The following is an 18,711-nucleotide window of genomic DNA, read 5'->3' as shown; positions in this document are numbered from 1 at the left end:
GCGGAAGGGATGATGCTGACCTTCCTGCACACAAGGCCCATTGCTGCCCAGAGCCCTGCTGTCAGTTTCAGTAGCCAGCTTCTGTTATTCTTAACGCACTCATCTATCAAACAAGCTGATAATGTTGCAGGGAACCGTAGCTCTCCCAAGCCTACAGCTGTAGTTTAACAAATGTGAACTAACTCATACCTTTCCCCTGGCCATCCCTCCCTGGGCACTGTACAGCATCCAGCAGGGGATGCACGCATCCAGGCAAGGGCACAGGGTTAGTGAGAGCAGAGGTATCAGTAGAGGTGGTTCTTTCAGGGTTCTTCATCTCACAGATAAAGGTGGTACTGGAAGAAAAAGCAGTTTTATGACCTTCTGTATCCGAGGTGGCAGCATATGGGTTGATTTATCCCTGACCTAACGTACACCCGAGCACTGGCACAGGGACAGACTTGCCTCCAAACCTGCAAAAGCTGTCTGGAGCTACTGGTGAATCTCACCAGGGGTGAACTAGGTCCAGTGCAGAAATTCAAAATCCAGCTCCAGCTGCTGGGAGCTGTGTGCAGCATGGACTCCAGCCTGAAGGGTTGGACCAGCTTATGCCCACTTGTAAACCGCTGAGGGGGCATAATGTTACAGCAGGGTGGATTTTCTTTTATTTCAGCAAGTAACAGAGTTTCTGAGGAATAAAAGTAAAACTGGGGACAAGGTGAGGAATTCTTAAAAGACCCAAAGTCCCGCCCCCCCAAAAAAGAAAACGACAAAGCAAAACAAACAAACAAAACCCCAAAACAACAACAACAAAACCCCACAAAACACCAAAACTTTTCATCTTTCTTCTTTGATTAAATACTTCTTGTAAGAACACAAATGTCTGTTTACAAAAGAATAGGTAAGCCGGCTGAGTTAGATTAAATCAATCATTTTTTCTTGCCTCAAACCAGGTTGGTTTTGATTTATCTGGAGTCTTACAATGTATCATAGAAGAAATGGCATAAAAGATCTTGTTGTTTTGGTTTGATCTGGTCACATTTTTTTCAGCTTTTCCTTTCTTTTTTTCTGTTTCTTTTTTTGTTCACAAGCTTTCCTCTCCAGTGACTCTTCTCTTTCCTCAAACTCACCCTGTGTTTGTTTTAAGCTTATGTCTGGAGTTAGCACAGAGCAAGCAGAGCTGGTTCTTTGACCTGCATAGAGACTTTTGATGCTAAGGGTATTCTTTAATGAGACCTATGTCTGCCCAGTGACCCATCTGTGCTCTGACTGAGCTGGTGCTACAGGGCCTTAGGGCAATGATGGAATAGGCATAGTGTGCTAATCCACGTCCTCAGCTACATTTCACCATGTGCATGTCAGAAAAAATACAAAATCAGCTCCTCTCTACCCTGAAATTCAGACAGCAGAGCTACACTGCAATCACATAATTCTCGTTTTCCTTCCTAACAAAGCAGGAATTGGAGACAAACTTCCCTCTAACCTGTCTGCAGTTTGACACTATTTACTAATTTATGATAAATGCTTTGGGTTTGCTTGTGCCAGGAGGATCTAGGCTGCCTAACGACCAAAAGAGACACGAGAGAAATTGCTGCCGTTCTGTGCAGTTTTCCTTTTGCTCTCTAAATTTGCAAAATTATTTTTCACATTTCTACCAATGAAAACAATCTCAAACCGTTTGAGACACAACTATGTAAAGAACAGAGCCTTTTGCAATAGGAAAGGGGAAAAAACCATAATAGATGACTGGGCTGCCTTCTTTCATTTTTTGACCTTTAATTGAAAGATTGAAGATAAGTAGTTCCTGGGAGAAAGCAAAAGGCTGATTCACTTACCCTGTAGCTTTGAGTGAAAATGCTTCCTGGAAGCCTTACTATATATTATGAATCATCCTCTTGTCATTCCAAGAAGTTCATAGCCAAGTAAAATGTTAGAAATGGATTGATAGCAGAGTGACGGGCAGTAGGACCTAAGTGGGAGGTTAAAGGTTACAAGATAATACATTCAGGCATCCCTCAGGACATTTTTGTAAAGCTGATGTTTCTGACCTCAGGAATCCTTGTCTCACTGTATTAGGATTCACTGCTCTCTTAGAATAATGTCATTTTGAAAAGTTCACTTGCTGCATATGAAGTTTTAAAAATGAAGACTGTTTTCTTTCAAGGAAATCAGATGGAGCTGTTGTTGCTTTATAATTATGGGATTGTAGAGCATGTGGGCTTGAGTGATGATCAGTGTGCCATTTCAAACCCTGTAACAAATGAGAGTAGCTATGAAACAGGTGTGATCGCAGTAAGCACAAAGGAGTCAATTATTAAATCCTTGAGGGTGGTACAGTGTACTATAGGTGGAAGAGAACAAGCTTTTGCATCTTTTGAGGAGACAGAACAGAGGTAAGAAAAGTAACAGTTCCTCTCCTTGGGATGGAGGTCAAGTGTTTTGCAAGAATTTAATTGACCTGGAAAGTATGTGATCCCTTTACCCCTTTTCAGACCCGTCCTCCCAAGGTGCTCATTAGAATGTCTAATCCTCACCGTGACTGCAAGTTTGCTACATATTCTTTCTAAAATGCATCTGCTTCCCTTTTCTGAGATGCATTTTTAATCAAGGTTATAACTTAGTGGCCATTTCTTAAGCTGACTACCAAAAAGCTGAGTGCCAGAGGAGCAATGTTCCTATGTACAATACTTGTATGGCCTCATGTAAGTGAAGATTGAGGAATGGTGCATTTTCTGTAGTTGTTCACTTTTAACCAAGAGAGGGGACAGGAAATGAACACACCCTTTGCTCTGCTTTTATCGTTTCCATCAGAAACATTTGACCACTATACAGTGCTTCCAGATCTCCACATGGGCAGTCGCACTAGCCCTAGTTCTCTGCAGTAAGAGATGAGGAAGAACTAGTGCATTGTTACCAGTTTATTCAAAGGGCAAAAATACCCAGATGTTTTAATGCCTTTCTTAGGGGCTTGATACTTCAGACTGACATAATGGTACCACATTTGCCATATTCCATGTACATGAGAGCTGAAAGAGACTGTGAGGTGTTTCTTAGATTGAGCAGTAGCATTTAGAATTACTGTAGCTTGGCTCTGAAATGAGCCCTTCACTAGGGTGAATATGGATACTAAAGAGTGAAGGATTCTATGCCTTTTTCTGCTGATATTGTTTATCTGGAGACAGCTTTCTGCAAGACTGGATTACTAGGGCAAGAGTGCATTGATTTACATTCTGAAGGTTATCTTTCCAGTGGAAAAAGGCATGACAGTGTGTGTGTGGTTTTTTAAAGTGAAGATTTTGAGGGAAAATATATGCTGAAATAAAACAGGAGTTGAGGAGGAATAGTATTGTGTGGATTTCTAAACAGTGAACTTTAATACCGGAAGAGTGAGGGTTTTCTATTTTGGTTGACTTTTCGTTGTTCCTACTTGTATGCTGGTATGCATCACAATAATGTATTCTCACCCTTGCTTTTTGCTTTAACCGTTGACTCATTGACTTGTTTGTTGATAAAAGGCAGTCAGCTGAATGAATCCCAGGAGGGGATGACCAGAATTTTGATCACTAATGGCATGGTACCTCAGACCCCTCTACAGGGAATGTCATTTGATTTGATTTATACAGTGAAGAGTTAATATAATATTATCTAAAGTGCTTTTTAGGATTGATTTATATGCTCCTACTTTAACATTAATTGGAAAGTATCTCTTGTTATCTCTATAAAGGTCAGCTTCTCCTCTGCTTACTCACATGAGTAATGTAATCACTTGCAGTGCATCTGCTCATGAGAATAAGGAGAGCTGATTTGATGCCATGTTGAATGGGAATAGCTCCAGTAAGTCTGCATGTACATGTTGAACAGTACTACTTCAGATCAATATACCTTATCTCTTTCATGTGTTAGTGTTGCTTCCTTTCTCATTTTGTTTGGCTAGAACACTATAAAGTGTAAATTTGGACCCAAAGTGTACTTGTAAAGAGATAATCTTGGTCAGCCTCAAACCCGTCACCAAATGTTCTGCTGCTTGGTCACCATCTGCTTAAAGCTGGACTGGACGAGTAACTGGTTGGGGTGTTTTTTCCAGCTCTGGGTACTTCATTTCCTGTGCCAGTTGTTCTGTCACAGTAAGGTAACTTGGAAATGGCATTTCTCCATCACTCAGCATTATGCATGTTGTCAAGCCTTGAAATTTCAGCACAATACAGAAGGAAAATCAAGTTTGAAATTTCAAATATAGATACATAAAGAAGAATGGAAAAATATTGTTTATTAGAACTAGGTCTTTACCTGTATCTGCGCTTTTGAAAATCACTCCTATAATTCTGCCAACCTGTCATTCTTTTGAAGTGAATGATGTCCATATGCTTGCTTCTGTTCAATTATTTTTGACAGTGTGTATTTCTGACACATTAACGAATTGCTTGTAGTCACAATTACCTCAAAGATCTGGAATTAACATTTTAATAACATATAATCTGCTTCCATTCATAACTTCAGCGTTTTAAATTATAACACATATAATACTTTAGTGCTGAATCATTTGAGAGGCTCTACAAAATATAGAGATAATTGAAATGAGTATTTAAACTGGGATTATTGAAAGGAGGATTAAATTCAATCTGTGAACAGCTGGAAATGTTAATACAAACACAAAAATTCTGACAGATTTAGAGCATAGAACTTACTGTTAATTGGGAAACAAGAAATAGATATATTTGCCTTCTAGATTTGAAATATGTTGGAACTGTAAAGGGGGAAAAGGAGATTTTATTCACAGATGTGGAACTGTAAAATGAATGACATGTAGGCGTTTAGGAAATCTTGTGCTAATGAATAGAGTTCCTTGTAGAAAACAAGAAAAGGCTAAAAGGTACCTCAATACATCCTCTAGTAGAAAACTAAGGCTAAAAGGTACCTCAATACATCTTCTAGTCCATCTTCCTCCTCCAGAGCAGGATGTGCAGGATGCTTCTGCCAGTCCTGAGAGATGCTTATCTGACTTCATGCTATGGACTTCCAGTAGTAAGGCCTTTGCAGTCTCCCTAGACAAACTATTCCCAAACTTTACTCTTTCATATTAGGAAAACATTTTCCTTCCTATAATTGCCCACAATTATATGCCCTGTTCATCTTTATTTTGTTCCTTCCGGAAACTGTTGTCTGGAAACTTGTTGTTCTGGAAACTACAGTCCTTCAAGACTGCAGTGTTCCTTGAACACCTTCTCTCCCCATCATTTGTGTCCCTGGGCTAGCCTACCCAAATTCCTCTTCATGTATTATGTTCCCTGTGGGGGTTTCTGGTATAATCCAGGTAGTAGCTGCTGAGATTTTTTTTGGCTGCATGATACAGTTGACTCACACTCATTTTGTAATCTGTTATCTGCCTGTTTACTCTCCTCAGTCTTGCATTTCTGCCCCTGACTGTTCCTGCATGAGCAGGAACAAGTACTAACCTTTGGCCTTAATCATCGTAATAATTTTACTACCTTTTTTTCCACATCATTGCTTCAGTTAGTCAAAATAATTTTGCTTTCTGTTCCTGTTCTATAGTATACCTGCAGGCTCTCCCTCTTTGGTGTCACCTGCGAACTCAGAAAGCATCTGTCCTTGATAAAACCTTGAACAGAAGCAGATCCAGGATAGAGTTCAGCTTCTTCCTTACGTGGCTGCCTTCTTATCCTGCCATTGAAGGCAATGAGATTTACTTTTTTCTTTTTCACACTATTTGTTCTTGCAAAGGCCACGTCAGCCATTACCTTCTTGTCATCTTCCAAGTGATTACAAATAATTTTATTACTTCCCCTTTTTTCCCAAGGATTCAAGGTAAGCTATCTATCTGATAAAATTTTCCAGCTACTCTTTTTCCCCATTTTTTAATATTAGGACTAGATTTATCATTCTAGTAAACTCTGCTCTCTCCAGGTTCCAATAGATAATCACTTCTGAGATTTCTCCAGCTTGTTCTCTGAATATTTTATGATGAAAATCCTCAGACCTAGACTGTTTGAAATCACCTTAATTACCTAAATGTTCTCTAACCTATTCACTCCTCCTTCTCCTCTGAGATCCTACTGTGTTTTTTGGTATTTAAAGCAACTGACTCCTACTCATAGTTGTTTTTTCTATTAGTTAAGGTGTAGACCCCTCTGCCAGGTCTGTGAACATGATGCACTCGATGTAGTTTTGCTAAAACAAAATTGAAGAGGTTATAAAGATTTTGCAGCAGAAATTTTGTATGCCATACAATAGGTCTCTAAATTTCAGAGCAGAAGAATGTAACTCAGCTCCATTGCAGCTGCAGCTATGCATATCTACCAGGCCATGGACTGGCAACTTAGACCTCACACTGGTGCCACTGAGTCTTGGAAGACACATCTGGTGACAAGACTTCCCTGAAGGTCTGCTCTGCTTTTACAGGCAATGCAGTCCTGGCAATTCTGCTGCCTTTGAGGGACTTTCATGTGCTTCAGTATAAAAGCAGAATTTTAACTTGGTTATGTTCCATTATTGCAGTTTCTTCCTGTAACACACCTAGTTAGTATGTGATCTGTTTATTAATCACAGAATCATGGCCAGCAGGCACATGGAGAGGCATCCTAGCCAAATCCCTGGGCAGGGACTAAAATAAAAATGGAAGTGTTTCTGGCAGATGTTTGCCTTATCTGTTCTTAAAAGCTCTGCAACTCCTAAGTAGTTATTTCAATGTCTAACTGTCCTGATAGCCAGGAAGTGTTTGCTTGTGTGGTCTAAATAATTCTTGCTGCATGGTAAGGCTTTTATTTTCTATCCTGTCCTATTCTAGTGGAAAAGCAGAGAAGTTCATTATCGTTCTCTCTGTAACAGTCGTGTATGTACTAGCAAATAGCTGTCTCATGTCCAGGCAAGGTGGTTCTTCAATATTTACACCATTTCCCTTGAAATATGTTTTAAACAAGTAGGGAACAGAGAACAGCTTGTTCAGTTTCAAAGCTGGCAGAATGTGAAATCATGGATTGATTCTGTTATTAGCCTAATATATGTTTGATCGGCTTTTCTTACTTTTCACTCCCCAATCCCCTGTAATGCTATATTTTTTTTTTATTACATTTTTATATTGTCACAGTTACAGGTTTAAACAAGATAAAAACAGAACCTATAGATTAATGACGCATCAAAGCAAATATTTGATTTTTGTATAGTTTTCAGAAACAGGAATTATCCCTAGTGTGAGCAGATGCAATTCTTTGGACTTAGTGGGGATATGTGGCATTATCATGAGTCTGAACTGGCTTTCACTGCAATATTGGTTATTGTGTATGTGCAGGAGGCACAAAACTCCTGCCAGTAATGTTCAGTAAAAATATAAAGCATATAAGGACACATATATGTGATTCCATGTTAATGTTGTTGAAGCAGAAACTAAAACTAGGGCAGTTAGAATAGTAATAGGTACTAGATTTCTGTTTACATGATTAATGAAACAAACTGTATTCATAAGCCAGTTTTTAGGGCATTGGCTTTGCAGGATTTTCCAGACTGTGGGTCAGATAAACTGTTTCATGTTTAACAAGACACATGTGAAGACTTCAAGCTGTGACTGCAAGACGCAAGGTCAACCCCTTGTGGAACCAAAAGGAAGAAATACTAGGATAAACAGTTACATCTTGACATTTATAAATTGATGGAGTGACTTTGGGGAAGGAAGGAAGGAAGGAAGGAAGAATAGTATCAAACAACAAGAATATTATTCATCAGAAGCAGTAAAAAATAATTATATTGGGAAATCAGGATTAATATGTTCTTATTAAAGATCAGTATTGATCCTCCACCTTGTAAAGGGTGAAACATGAGTCAAGACAGCTCAGTCAGAGGAGCTGAGGACGTGTAGAGTGATATTTCCATATGGTTTCATCATCCCACAGTTACAAAACTGAGCATGCTCAGTGGTATCAATGCCTTGCAGAAGACATCATGACTTTGAGAAAGAAAGAGAAGGGACAGATAACAAAGGAGGTGATGGTGGAATAGGCTACATCAGCATCAAATTTGCAAAGGTGTTGCTTTTCACTTGGCATGAATCCTACACTGGGCCCAAATCCACTTTGAGAGCAAGTTCCTTCTCTGAAACAAAAGGCAGAGTGGAGCGACGCACAACTACTATTTTCATTTTCATAATACCCATGCAAATATAGTCTTTATTATATTTGACTTCCCCTAACTGCGTGACAATCTGGATGTGTGAATGCACACACATGTGCAGAGCACCTTCTCAGTTACTGCCTCGGCACAGCATCTGAGGTGGCTTCTAATCCAAATCTGTAACTCAGCATCGTGCTGTGGGAAATCTCACACTTTCCAAGGTCTTGAGGTTTAGCAGTAATGTTGGAATTAAAAATGGAAGGTATAAAAAAATTTAGTTCTTGTGTATAATTAAAGTGATACTGGGACTCATGTAAAGACTTGTCAAGAGTCAGCAGTTGACTTTTTACAGGATACACATCTTCATGGAATGACCAGAATATCTATACCTTCTGTTTCTTCCGCGTTAAGAGTTTTCTTACTTTTGTTTTCTCTCTGAGTAATATCAATCAGACTACACAGCATGAATTGCATGTTGCTCTTAAAATACGGCATCTCAGTCAGATGCAAGAGGTGGTACAAAAGATCTTGGCAATAACTAGCATATGTAAACTCTGCTGGGCCTGAAGAGCAGCAGAAACTTTTAAGATCCTTTTTGTGATACTATGCATATGAGAGCATTCCCAAAATTGTACGTGGGAGATGAGCTTTGTGGGGAAAAGCATGTAGCCATTGGCGTATTTGAGATGATTGAAACCAATGACCAAATGCTTGTTCAAAGTTAGTTATTAATATTTATGCCAGGATTTTCAAAGGAGCCTAAGGGAAATGTATGCTCCTGACTCATTGAAATTCAGAAGCAGCTGAGTGCCTAACTCCCTTAGCTTCTGCTGAAAATCCCAGCCTTAATCTCTGTGTGACAATCTGATTTTGATGTTTTACAAACCGTACTTCCAGTAATAAGGATATGCTCAGGAAGCTGGAAAAGTGCTCCAAGTGCTTACATTTAGTGCCTTTATTTTGACATAATTGTTTAAAGGACTTTAGATGAAAATTTGTAAAGTGAAGCAATTTCCAGCTGAAAGCCTCATAACACAGACTTCAGTCTGTATTACCGATGTAAACATATGCATTAAACTTTACAATGGAATTTATGAAACTTAATGAGTAAAATTTTATTGTGCTGCAATACTGTGTTGAAGCTGTTCTTCCTTCTTTGATTTTCTTTGCCTACAGCTACAGATAAATTTGACATGCCATATTATTATGTTGTCCTAGTTCACCAGAAGTTGATAATGCTACCTAAACCCAGAGCCTTTATTAGAAATTGCTGGCAGAAGTGATTTTGCACCATGCCTTTCACTCAGAATGATATCCCAAATGCACCCAGTCATTTAAAAAATAAGTTGATAGCTTATTTTTTTATCATATTTATTTCTAATGTTATTGCAGCTGTGAATCTTCAACTAACCAAGACAGCCCAGTCAGCGTATTTCTTCAAAAACTCACTGTAGCATTGTGAACAAATACAAACAGGTAACTATAGTTTAACTGCCAAATGACTGCAGTTGTTCAAAGACATCAAGATCTGTGTGACTTTGCAAATTCAGTCCTTGGTTGTACTCCTGCAATCCTACTATCATCAAACTAATTGCAGAAGTGTAACCCAAAGGAAAAAGTTTCGCTCATACATCTGTGAGCCTGACTCTGTAATCTTAAACTATTTTATGGTACCCAAGTGTGGAAATAATCTAATATTTCATCATGTTTCAGCTAATTGCCTTCCCAAAAATGAAGTAACCCACAAAGTCCAGTTCTCTCTGCAGAACTGGAAATTTTGCATAAGTCCTTACTATTGGAACAGGCGGAGGATTCCTAGCTGCACCAGCAACCTCCACTGCTAGTAGCTCAGCTTCTTCCACATTCTTGTTAGTGTAACCTATCGCCTAAAACCACAGGTCAAGTATGCTTATAGACTCATAGGAATATACTGTAAAAACTAAACTGGTTGCTAATCAGTGAACTATTGTAGTTAACCTACACTGCGTAGTGTACTGGAATAGGATTATTTCAGTCTTTCAAATTATAGGAAGTATTTTCATAATGGTATTTCTTTGAGCTGAAAGCTGTATTTTGAACCCCAAGAGCTGTAGGAAAGCAGAAGCGAAATACATACAATTTAACATTCTGTTAATGTTTAGAGGTGTAAATGGTAAGCTGACCATCTAGATGTAAACACTACATCCTGTGAGAGATGAATCACTTCATCACTCTTCTCATGTGTGCTGAATAATGGGCCCTACCTCAGGCCCACTGACACATGTACTGTTTGGCTCTGGTGCCATGTATATGATAATACTGGTAATACTCAGCAGTATCATGCTTCAATGTCCAATGGAAAAAAGAGGATTCCCTTACTTGCTTTTTGATTTACTGAAACAGACCTTAAAGTTAACCTTACTGTATGGTTGAAGGGCTCAGTACCTCTTCCCCTGTCTTCTAGAGTACGTTCACTGAAGGCAGTATGTTACTAGCATAGCTAAGGGTCCACTTAGCTCAGAGTTCACAGGCATCTCAACCAAGGCTTTGCTTTACTAAGAAAGAATGCTGTGTTCTGGAGCTTAGAGCACAATCAGCTGTGGATTTTAATATTCTTATGCCTGATTAGGAGTCCAGGTAAGAAGCAGAGCTGGTAGAACTTATTTCCATATGAAAATGTAGGAAGAAAATAATTAAACTGAAGAGAAATGACAACTTTTTTTGTCGATGCTTCTCCCCCATCCTCTTTGGTTACTTATGAAGCTCTCCTTTTTCAAATTTCAAAGATCAAAAAAGAAAAAAAAAATTATTCCACTATTTCATAGTTCTTCCATCTTCCTTTTAAACAACTCTAGAAATGAACCTTTTTCTTCCTACTGTGATTTAAGTTTCTCTGCCCAAGGCATGAGAACACAAGATTTCATAGTGACCATAAATGATAACATTGGTTAACTTGGCTTCAGGAGCCTCTTCCAGTTTCTCCTGTTAAAAGAAAATTTCTGGTACTCAGAGGTCACATAGTGAAATTCTAGCCCCACCAAAGGCTCCAGGAAACTCTGCTGCATTTACTGATAACAGAGTTTAGCACCTATTTTGATGATAAATATGCCCCAAACCTGTATCTGTGCAGGTTTTCTTTATTTTCTTTTTTTAAATCTAATTATTCAACAAGACATTATCCAAGTTGTAAAGAACCTATTAAGCATTGCCAATCCTGTTAACATCATTGTGATGAGCACAAGTGCAGTAGGAGTCATCTGACAACAGACATCAGGGCTAACCCTCCTCTTCGGAAGCAATTCACAAAAGTGTAAAACAATCTTTTCATCTTTTTTTTGCAAGTGGAATGACACCTTTTGTCTTCAGAAACGTGTAAACTGTCACTGACTGAAACATCAAGCTGAGCCTTGTCATGCCTGTTTATATGAGACCAGTTGTGTACTACTAATCTACAGGCTTTGAAAGTGCTTCACTTGCTAAATCCAGTTGAAGACTGAAAAGTGCTTGATAAATCCTCTGAGTTCTGTAACTTTGAAGAATTCTTTTGCACCCGAGACAAATAGGATTAGTATATGCGGCCTCCCGTAAGGGAGCTCTGGATCTCCCTTTCACTGACAGAGCACCCTTGCCATTTTTTCTCCCATTGGCACCTCTTGATGTGAAAGGTAAAGAGATCAGTAGGTTTGTAACAGCATCTTTTTAGCCTGGCCCTAATAAAATATCCATTGAGCTCTATGTGTTACAAGATTGTGATTCAGAGCTTTCTAATGGACCTGTAAAGCATGTTCTGGGCAACATTTTCTGATAGGAAGGTATGCTGAAGGCAGTGGAACACTTTCTAATAAACTCCAGAAGCTCTGGATCAGGTTATAAAATTTTATCCTGTTGTTTTTTGTTCTTTCCCTCCTACCTGCCTTCATTTTTCTTTGCTGTTGAGGTTACAGCTCCATCACTGAATATGTTCTACTATTAAAAATACAGAGAAACCGAAGCTTACATGATCACTGTGATTAAGGGTTTAGAGACTGATTGGCTCTCATAAGTACTTTAAATGACTTTTAAAATGAAACCTTACAAGCTGCTAAAGGCCATGCAATCTGTGATCCCTTTGCAGGTGCTTTTACCTATGTTCACAAATGGCTTTTACTTTCCATTTACTGAGAGTCCTGGCAACCACTTACCCTTGTATTCAGAGGAGAAGCAGACTCCGCTCTGGCAGCTAGGAGGTGTGAGCAGGGTTGAAAAGCAAGGCCTTTTACCTACCACTCCTTCCAATGTACATGTCATCGTGACCCAGTTTGTAAAACCAATGGAGAGCCATCCTGTATCCTGAACACTGTCTGCAGAGCTGAGAGGGATTTTGCTGCCAGGAAAAATGCCTGGCAGGTTAAAGCGCCTGGAAATTTAGCTCATTCATTTTGTTAAGTCCATCAAAAAGAATTCTGTCCTAGAACATGGCAACACAAGTGACTGAATTGCACAAAAGCCCTGCTCAGCCCCTTCAATGTCTAGGGAGCTTGGCACCTTTTGAAAGGCAGTCTGCCCATTTTGGCTGAGCTTCCCCCTGCAGCCATTCTGGGACAACAGACAAGGTGTTCTTGCACTTGAGTGTCCAAAATGTAGACCTCTGCAGAACACAGGAGCACACACCTTCAATACTGGGTTCAAAAGTGGTAGCCACTGGTGTAAAAAGCTCTGGTATTAGTATGGCTGCTCCCAGCCACTATATGACATTTCAGCAGCTAAGAGCATTGCTCTGGGAAGTGTAAGATTATTCCTTATGTCCTTTTCAGGCTGAGGAAGATCAAAGACACATTGTCAAAGAAAACACTACCAGCATCCGCACTGTGGGCTGTTTCCAAAGTGGAGATGCTCTTCAGCCTCAGCTGTACAGAAAGGTTTCACAAGGATTAGGCCCAGAGAAGCCAAGGGGAAAATGAAGTGGCTATATTTGGGCACAACACTAACCATGCCAAGAATAGCTCAACTACCAAAAGTAGAATAGCAATGTTGCTTCTCAGCAGAATGTTTTGATGCAGGTGAACCAATGCACAGAAGACTCACAGCCTTTCCTGGTATCCTGCTGTATGGAATAGATAACAGACAAAAGCAACACATCAGAAACAGTTCTCTGTTTATCATTCCCTATTCCTTTACTTAGGTGTCTTGCACCTCACTTAGTCTCTCTCTCCAGTGTATTCCCTTCATAACTATGGTTAGTGAATCCTGCTGCCAGGGTTGAGTGCATTTGTATCTGGGCCTTACTTTTCTGCTTGTCTGTCTGGATTTTAGCATATGGTTCCTTGCAAATAACAGCAAATACTTTGGCTCGCAATGTTTTTCAGATCATGTTTAGCACAGAGGAAAAGCATCTTTGACAGCTCTGCAAACTTAATCTTGAGATACAATAGACTTTTACATTGCTGTAGTTTAAAAAGTTAATAGTATGCAGTTTAAAAACTGCATGCCCGGATAGTAACATGACAGGTTTTAAGCAGCTTTAAGCCTCTCTAAAGTAAACAGTGCTAATACTAAAACATTGTTATTTCAAGCTCTTTCCCTTTTTTTTTCTTTTTTTTTTTTAAGGAGAAACCCTGCAAAGATGGCAAATGTGCATCGTTTCTGTCACTTCATAGGAAAGCAGCAGAACATACAGAAGAAAAGCCGTTCTCTCTGGCTGATTTCCCAAATGTACTTTGAGTTACCAACCACATTTAAGAAGCTGCTGGTGCTTCTTTGTACAGGGAGAAAGTACTGAAACAGAAAAAGCATTGAGCAGAATATGCAATGACTTTGTCACAATTATGGGCATCAAACACGGGGTTTTCAGACACAATCCTTTATCCTGCAGATGTTTCAGTTCAGTGTGTTGATCAGCACATTGCCCCAGGAAATGCCTTGCTGATCAAAAGGTGTCTGTGTGTGCTCCCCTTGCACATATCCAGCATAGTCTTTTCAGGATAACTACTAGTTTGAATATACAGGAGCTAGCAAAATTGTAGACAAGCAGTTGAAAAACTCCACTGGGGCACCTTGATTCATTAGAAATGCTGCATCTATAGTAATCAAAAATATTTCCTTCACATGTAACATTCAGCACTTATGATGTATGTAGGAATGTAACCTTTGCCTCTTTGTTTAATGCTCTCATTTGGGAAACAAGTGCCTTTTGAGATATCAGGAAATGCAAGCTCAGTCATGGTAACATTTAGTTTTCCTTTCAATATGCTGTATATAAAATCTGCCAGTGAGTGAGAATTTTCTTGGTACTGTGGTCAGGAGGCCAAATCCTTTCCTGTTATTCTCGTTCACTTAGTTGAAGTGGTGTCAGGAGAAAACTTAATTTTAACTCTGCATTGTCTTTCTTGCTAGAATTGTGGTCACTATATAAAGCTGGCTACATGTCACTAGTTTCTGTGCCAGGAAATAGCTTTCCTTCTTCACTCAGGTGACCAATGAATTTGTGCCTTTTCTTTGTCAGATGCCCACCTTCTGCCATTTTGCATGTGAGTTTTGAAGATACCAGGGGCCAGCTGCTTCTTTGAACTTCACTTGACAACTGGAAGGACTTGACAGTGAGATTCCACCTTATGGGTGAGCACTCAGAAATGGAGCTTCTATTATGTCTTGCTAGTGATGAGACTTCAAACCACACTCTGCCTTCCCCGTCAGTCTAATGAATTTGGATCTGGGTTCACCCACTTAGGTCTCTGAGCATTTACCCAAGACATCAGGTTGTTTGTTCAATGCCCAGAAAACTACTGCTATAGGGAAGGTTACTCAGCAGCAGGCAGAATTGCCTATCAGAAGCAGCTCTCTTCTATTTCCTACCCACCTCCATGTTGGCATCTCAGACTAGGGCCTAATATTATTAAGAAGACTCTACTTTAACAGTGTGTCAGTGAAAACAGATTTATGGCAAGGAGACACAAGGAAGTACATTGGTTAACCAACCTCCTGTGGACAGGGGAACAGTGTGTCTCTACTTGCCTCTTAAGAGGCAAAGGAGAAAAAGGAAGGATTGGGTCCTTCTCCCCAGTGTCCTCACCTAATTTTCTTCCAACCCAGCTAAGCCAAACATAGAGGGAAAAATAAGGAAGCAAAATATTTCTGTCTGTTGCAAGAGGGAAGAACAAAGTGTGATTGTTCAATCTGCAGTTTCATAGAGAAGCAACATGTGGCCATAATTCAATCAAGTGTTCAGTCATTAGCTCTACAAAGCATTTGCACTTTTATTTAGAAATTGGATTTGGTAAATCTGACGTTCTACTGTGGGCCATGAGGGAAGTTCATTAGAGAAATTGCAAGGCTAAGGCCTTTTTACCTCAGAACAGTCCTTTGGATTTTGTTAATCAGGTACATTTGTCATTTACACTGATGATAAATGTTTGACAAGTAATCAGCTTTGGGAGGAACATGATTTACTGCTGCAATCTGGGTTTGTGCTGTTAATAACAATAATAATGTTTGACACCAGTATAGCCAGTGTAAGCAAAGGATAGAACAGATTTCCCAAGCTCTAGCTGGCTTAATGTGGTTTTCCACATCCTGCTGAGAAGGGTTTGCCAAGGACAGGCCAGTTGGGATCAAAAGAACATGGGAAAACAAGAACAGAGGCTTGGTGCAAGTTGCCATTGTGTTTGAGGATGGATTACTGGGTTTGCTAGGATTTCTCTCATTTTATTTCTCTCAGATGGATTTAATTTAAGACTGATCTTTTCAATGTAGTGCTGGGAAAGGATTTAATTTTTGAACAGAAATTTGAGTAGGATTCTGAACAAACTGCTGAAACTCTTATCTTCAACTTTTTCTTGCAGAAGATTAAGCATTTGTTGAAGTTGTGGTTGTTTTTTGTGTTGTTTGATATTTTCCTGTTGCAGAAGGTGTTTGTTTCCCTTCAAAAGTAAAGAAGATATGTTTTCATTGAAAGAATGAAAGCCTGCAAACATAAAACATTAGTTTTTATTGTGAAATGCCATCCTCCCCCCAGTAATCCAAGTTTAGTTATTCAAAAGTCTAGTATTTTCCAGGAAGTGGGAAGGAAGATCCAAGAAAGGAATTTCCAGAGACGTGGTATCTGTGCATGTTTCCAGAACGTCACTCTGCCTTGGATCTGTACATGTTTTCCTCTGTTGCAAAACTGTCTTTTGTCCAGATATGTAACTATTTGGAGTGAAAATAATTCCTGCCAGGTCCGTTTCTGCATTTCTGGGTAGCCCTTAGGTTCTGCTGCAGTTAAGATACAAAGAATCAGCGCAGTTTCTTTTTTACCTGAGTTTTTATGCAGAGGGTCAGACAAGATTAAGAGCTGTTTGACTGACAGAAGAGCAACTTTGCCACTGAACAGAAGTGAAACACTCACATATGTGAGAGCCCTTATCCTCCTGAACAGGAGCAGATATTCACTAACTTGTGCACTGGTGCAGTGTTTCTTTTTTATGGCTGATTGCTTAAATAGCGCAGCTGAGCCCTGCGTGGCCCTGCTGGTGCAACGTGATAGGTCTCAGAGGGCAGCAAAGGTTACATGCCACTTTGATGATTTTATTCAGCTTGATTCCTGGCTTTCTGAAGCTGCAGCCCAGCCCTTTTCTGACATCTTCCTGATAGCTGTGGTTTTTCAAAGACCTGTCACCCACATTTTATTCATATATTACTTCTTTACTGAAGAACTGTTTTCTTTCAGATATTCCTGTTTTGAGTGAAAATACAATTTTTGTAACACAGTTGTGTGGGTTTTGTTTTGTGTGAATATGAAGTTTGGACTCTCATTTCATCTTTTCTATTGCAACTTTTGCAATATATTTGATTGATAGATTTTATTGCTATGGTTACTCCAATTTTATACAGCAGATTTTATGTGTGAGAGTAGTATCATGCTCTGCCCTCATTCAGCCTGCTTTGTTTATTAGCGTTTATTGTTGGGTTTTTTTCCACCACTTTCTTTGAAAACAAGCTTTCTGCAAAATAAAGAGCTTCCACTAAGTTCTGCACTGCTATCTTGTAGAGAGAAGAATCTGATGTACTGATGGACCAAGAAATTCCACTGTCCGCAGGAGTTCAGAAATCAGAACCATACAAAAAGCTTCCATCTTATTACATGGTGCTCTTTTTTTTTTTTTTTTCCCTAATTTTTATTTGAAAAAAAAACATTTTGCAGGGCAAGTCACAGTGATTTACTTGCATGCTGCAGGCTGATTTAGGATGCTTATTCGATCAGTCTGCTTCTAATGACACTAGAAATACCGTAATGGATGGAACATTCCTGGCCTGCTCTAAATTGGATTAGATGGTTTACTAATGTAATACCAGCAAGGCAAATCAGCCTGTGATGCCATGGGGATTAATCTATAGGGAATATTTGATCTCTAATGCCCAAGTGCTAGTTGAAATGCAGTCATATCTTTTGATTTAATAAACCATTTTTGTATTTCCCAACAGTATCTCTATGTTTCAGCAGAATGAGCTAATTGGTAGAATTACCCTTTTTAAATGAAACTTCATAACTTGCTGCTAAATGGAAGAATACCAAGTACTTCAGTCTTAAAAGGCTTGACTGTTGTTTATGCAATTTCTTCTTGATAGCTTAAATGCTAAGGACCACACAAGGATTTGGTGGTCTCTGTTAAGAGACAACGCTTACAATCTTGATATGTATTGTAAAGTACTCATTTGTTACTGAACAAAAGATAAGTCCGGTATATTAGATCAGGCTTTATTCTGGTCATCACATACTTCTTCTAAAAATTAAACCTTGTGATACACAGACAATTACAAATTACTCAAATTATTAGGAAATAGGTTTAGAAATAAAGAATAATTACACAGTGCCACTTTTTGGGGTGCCAGGTTTTGGCACTGTGCTGTTTGTTGAGGTGTTCACTACAGATCTGTCTAACCTTTGGCTGGTAAATGGCTTGCACAGGTAGCAAAGAGAGGCACAGGGGAAAGAATAAGAGAACTACAGAATTACAAAGCCAAAACTTGCTCTCTGTTTAGGTGTGTGCATCTTAGTGCACTTGTACTAGTTGATAGCTTTTACTAAAGTGGATATAAAATGTCTGCATTGTGCCCAAGTAACTTTGCTGTTAAAGAAGTCATCCTATACAAACTGAAATTTGCTGTAACTTTGTAACTGATTTTGATAGTAGCAGAGCAAATCTTTTGGTGAAATTAATAAATTAATGCATATATATGTGTGTGTATACATATATATGTTTCCTGGTATAATTGCCTTAATTCAAATAGTTATAATGTACAGAGACCTGAAGTAAAATATATCCTCTTCACTTTGCCATCTGATTAACTGCTTCTATGGCTAATATTTCAGACCTCCATATGGATGATGTAAACATTAAACAACACTTACCACAATATGAAAATGCATAATTTTCACCACCAAATTTTGCATGCCACACATTCAAGGCAGATATGTCTTTCCCTTTCCTGGAACTGTGGCAGATCCTAACTGAATATTCTAACACCTGAGTTTGACACACTTAACTAAATTCTTTATCACAGCTAGGATTATAGGATTTCCAGTTATATGTTTTGAACTATGTACCACACAGAAGCATGTGTTTCTAACCTTGGCCCTTCATAAAATATTAGACCATAAAATAATTACATGCTAGTATA

General features: G+C 39.0%; 1 long non-coding RNA gene across 1 annotated transcript in view; it reads left to right on the top strand.

Moving 5' to 3' along the window:
* Window positions 1–18,711, top strand: part of LOC136019024 (uncharacterized) — a 341,700-nt gene that overhangs the window by 287,351 nt on the left and 35,638 nt on the right. Inside the window, exon 4 of the long non-coding RNA XR_010614706.1 lies at window positions 14,558–14,670. This is a non-coding gene — a long non-coding RNA (uncharacterized LOC136019024). The remainder of the gene's footprint in view (window positions 1–14,557; window positions 14,671–18,711) is intronic.

Source organism: Lathamus discolor, chromosome 8 (assembly GCF_037157495.1).
Source record: "Lathamus discolor isolate bLatDis1 chromosome 8, bLatDis1.hap1, whole genome shotgun sequence".
NCBI lineage: Eukaryota > Metazoa > Chordata > Aves > Psittaciformes > Psittacidae > Lathamus > Lathamus discolor.
Note: the sequence above shows the minus strand (reverse complement) of the source record. Positions and strands in the feature narration are given on the sequence as shown.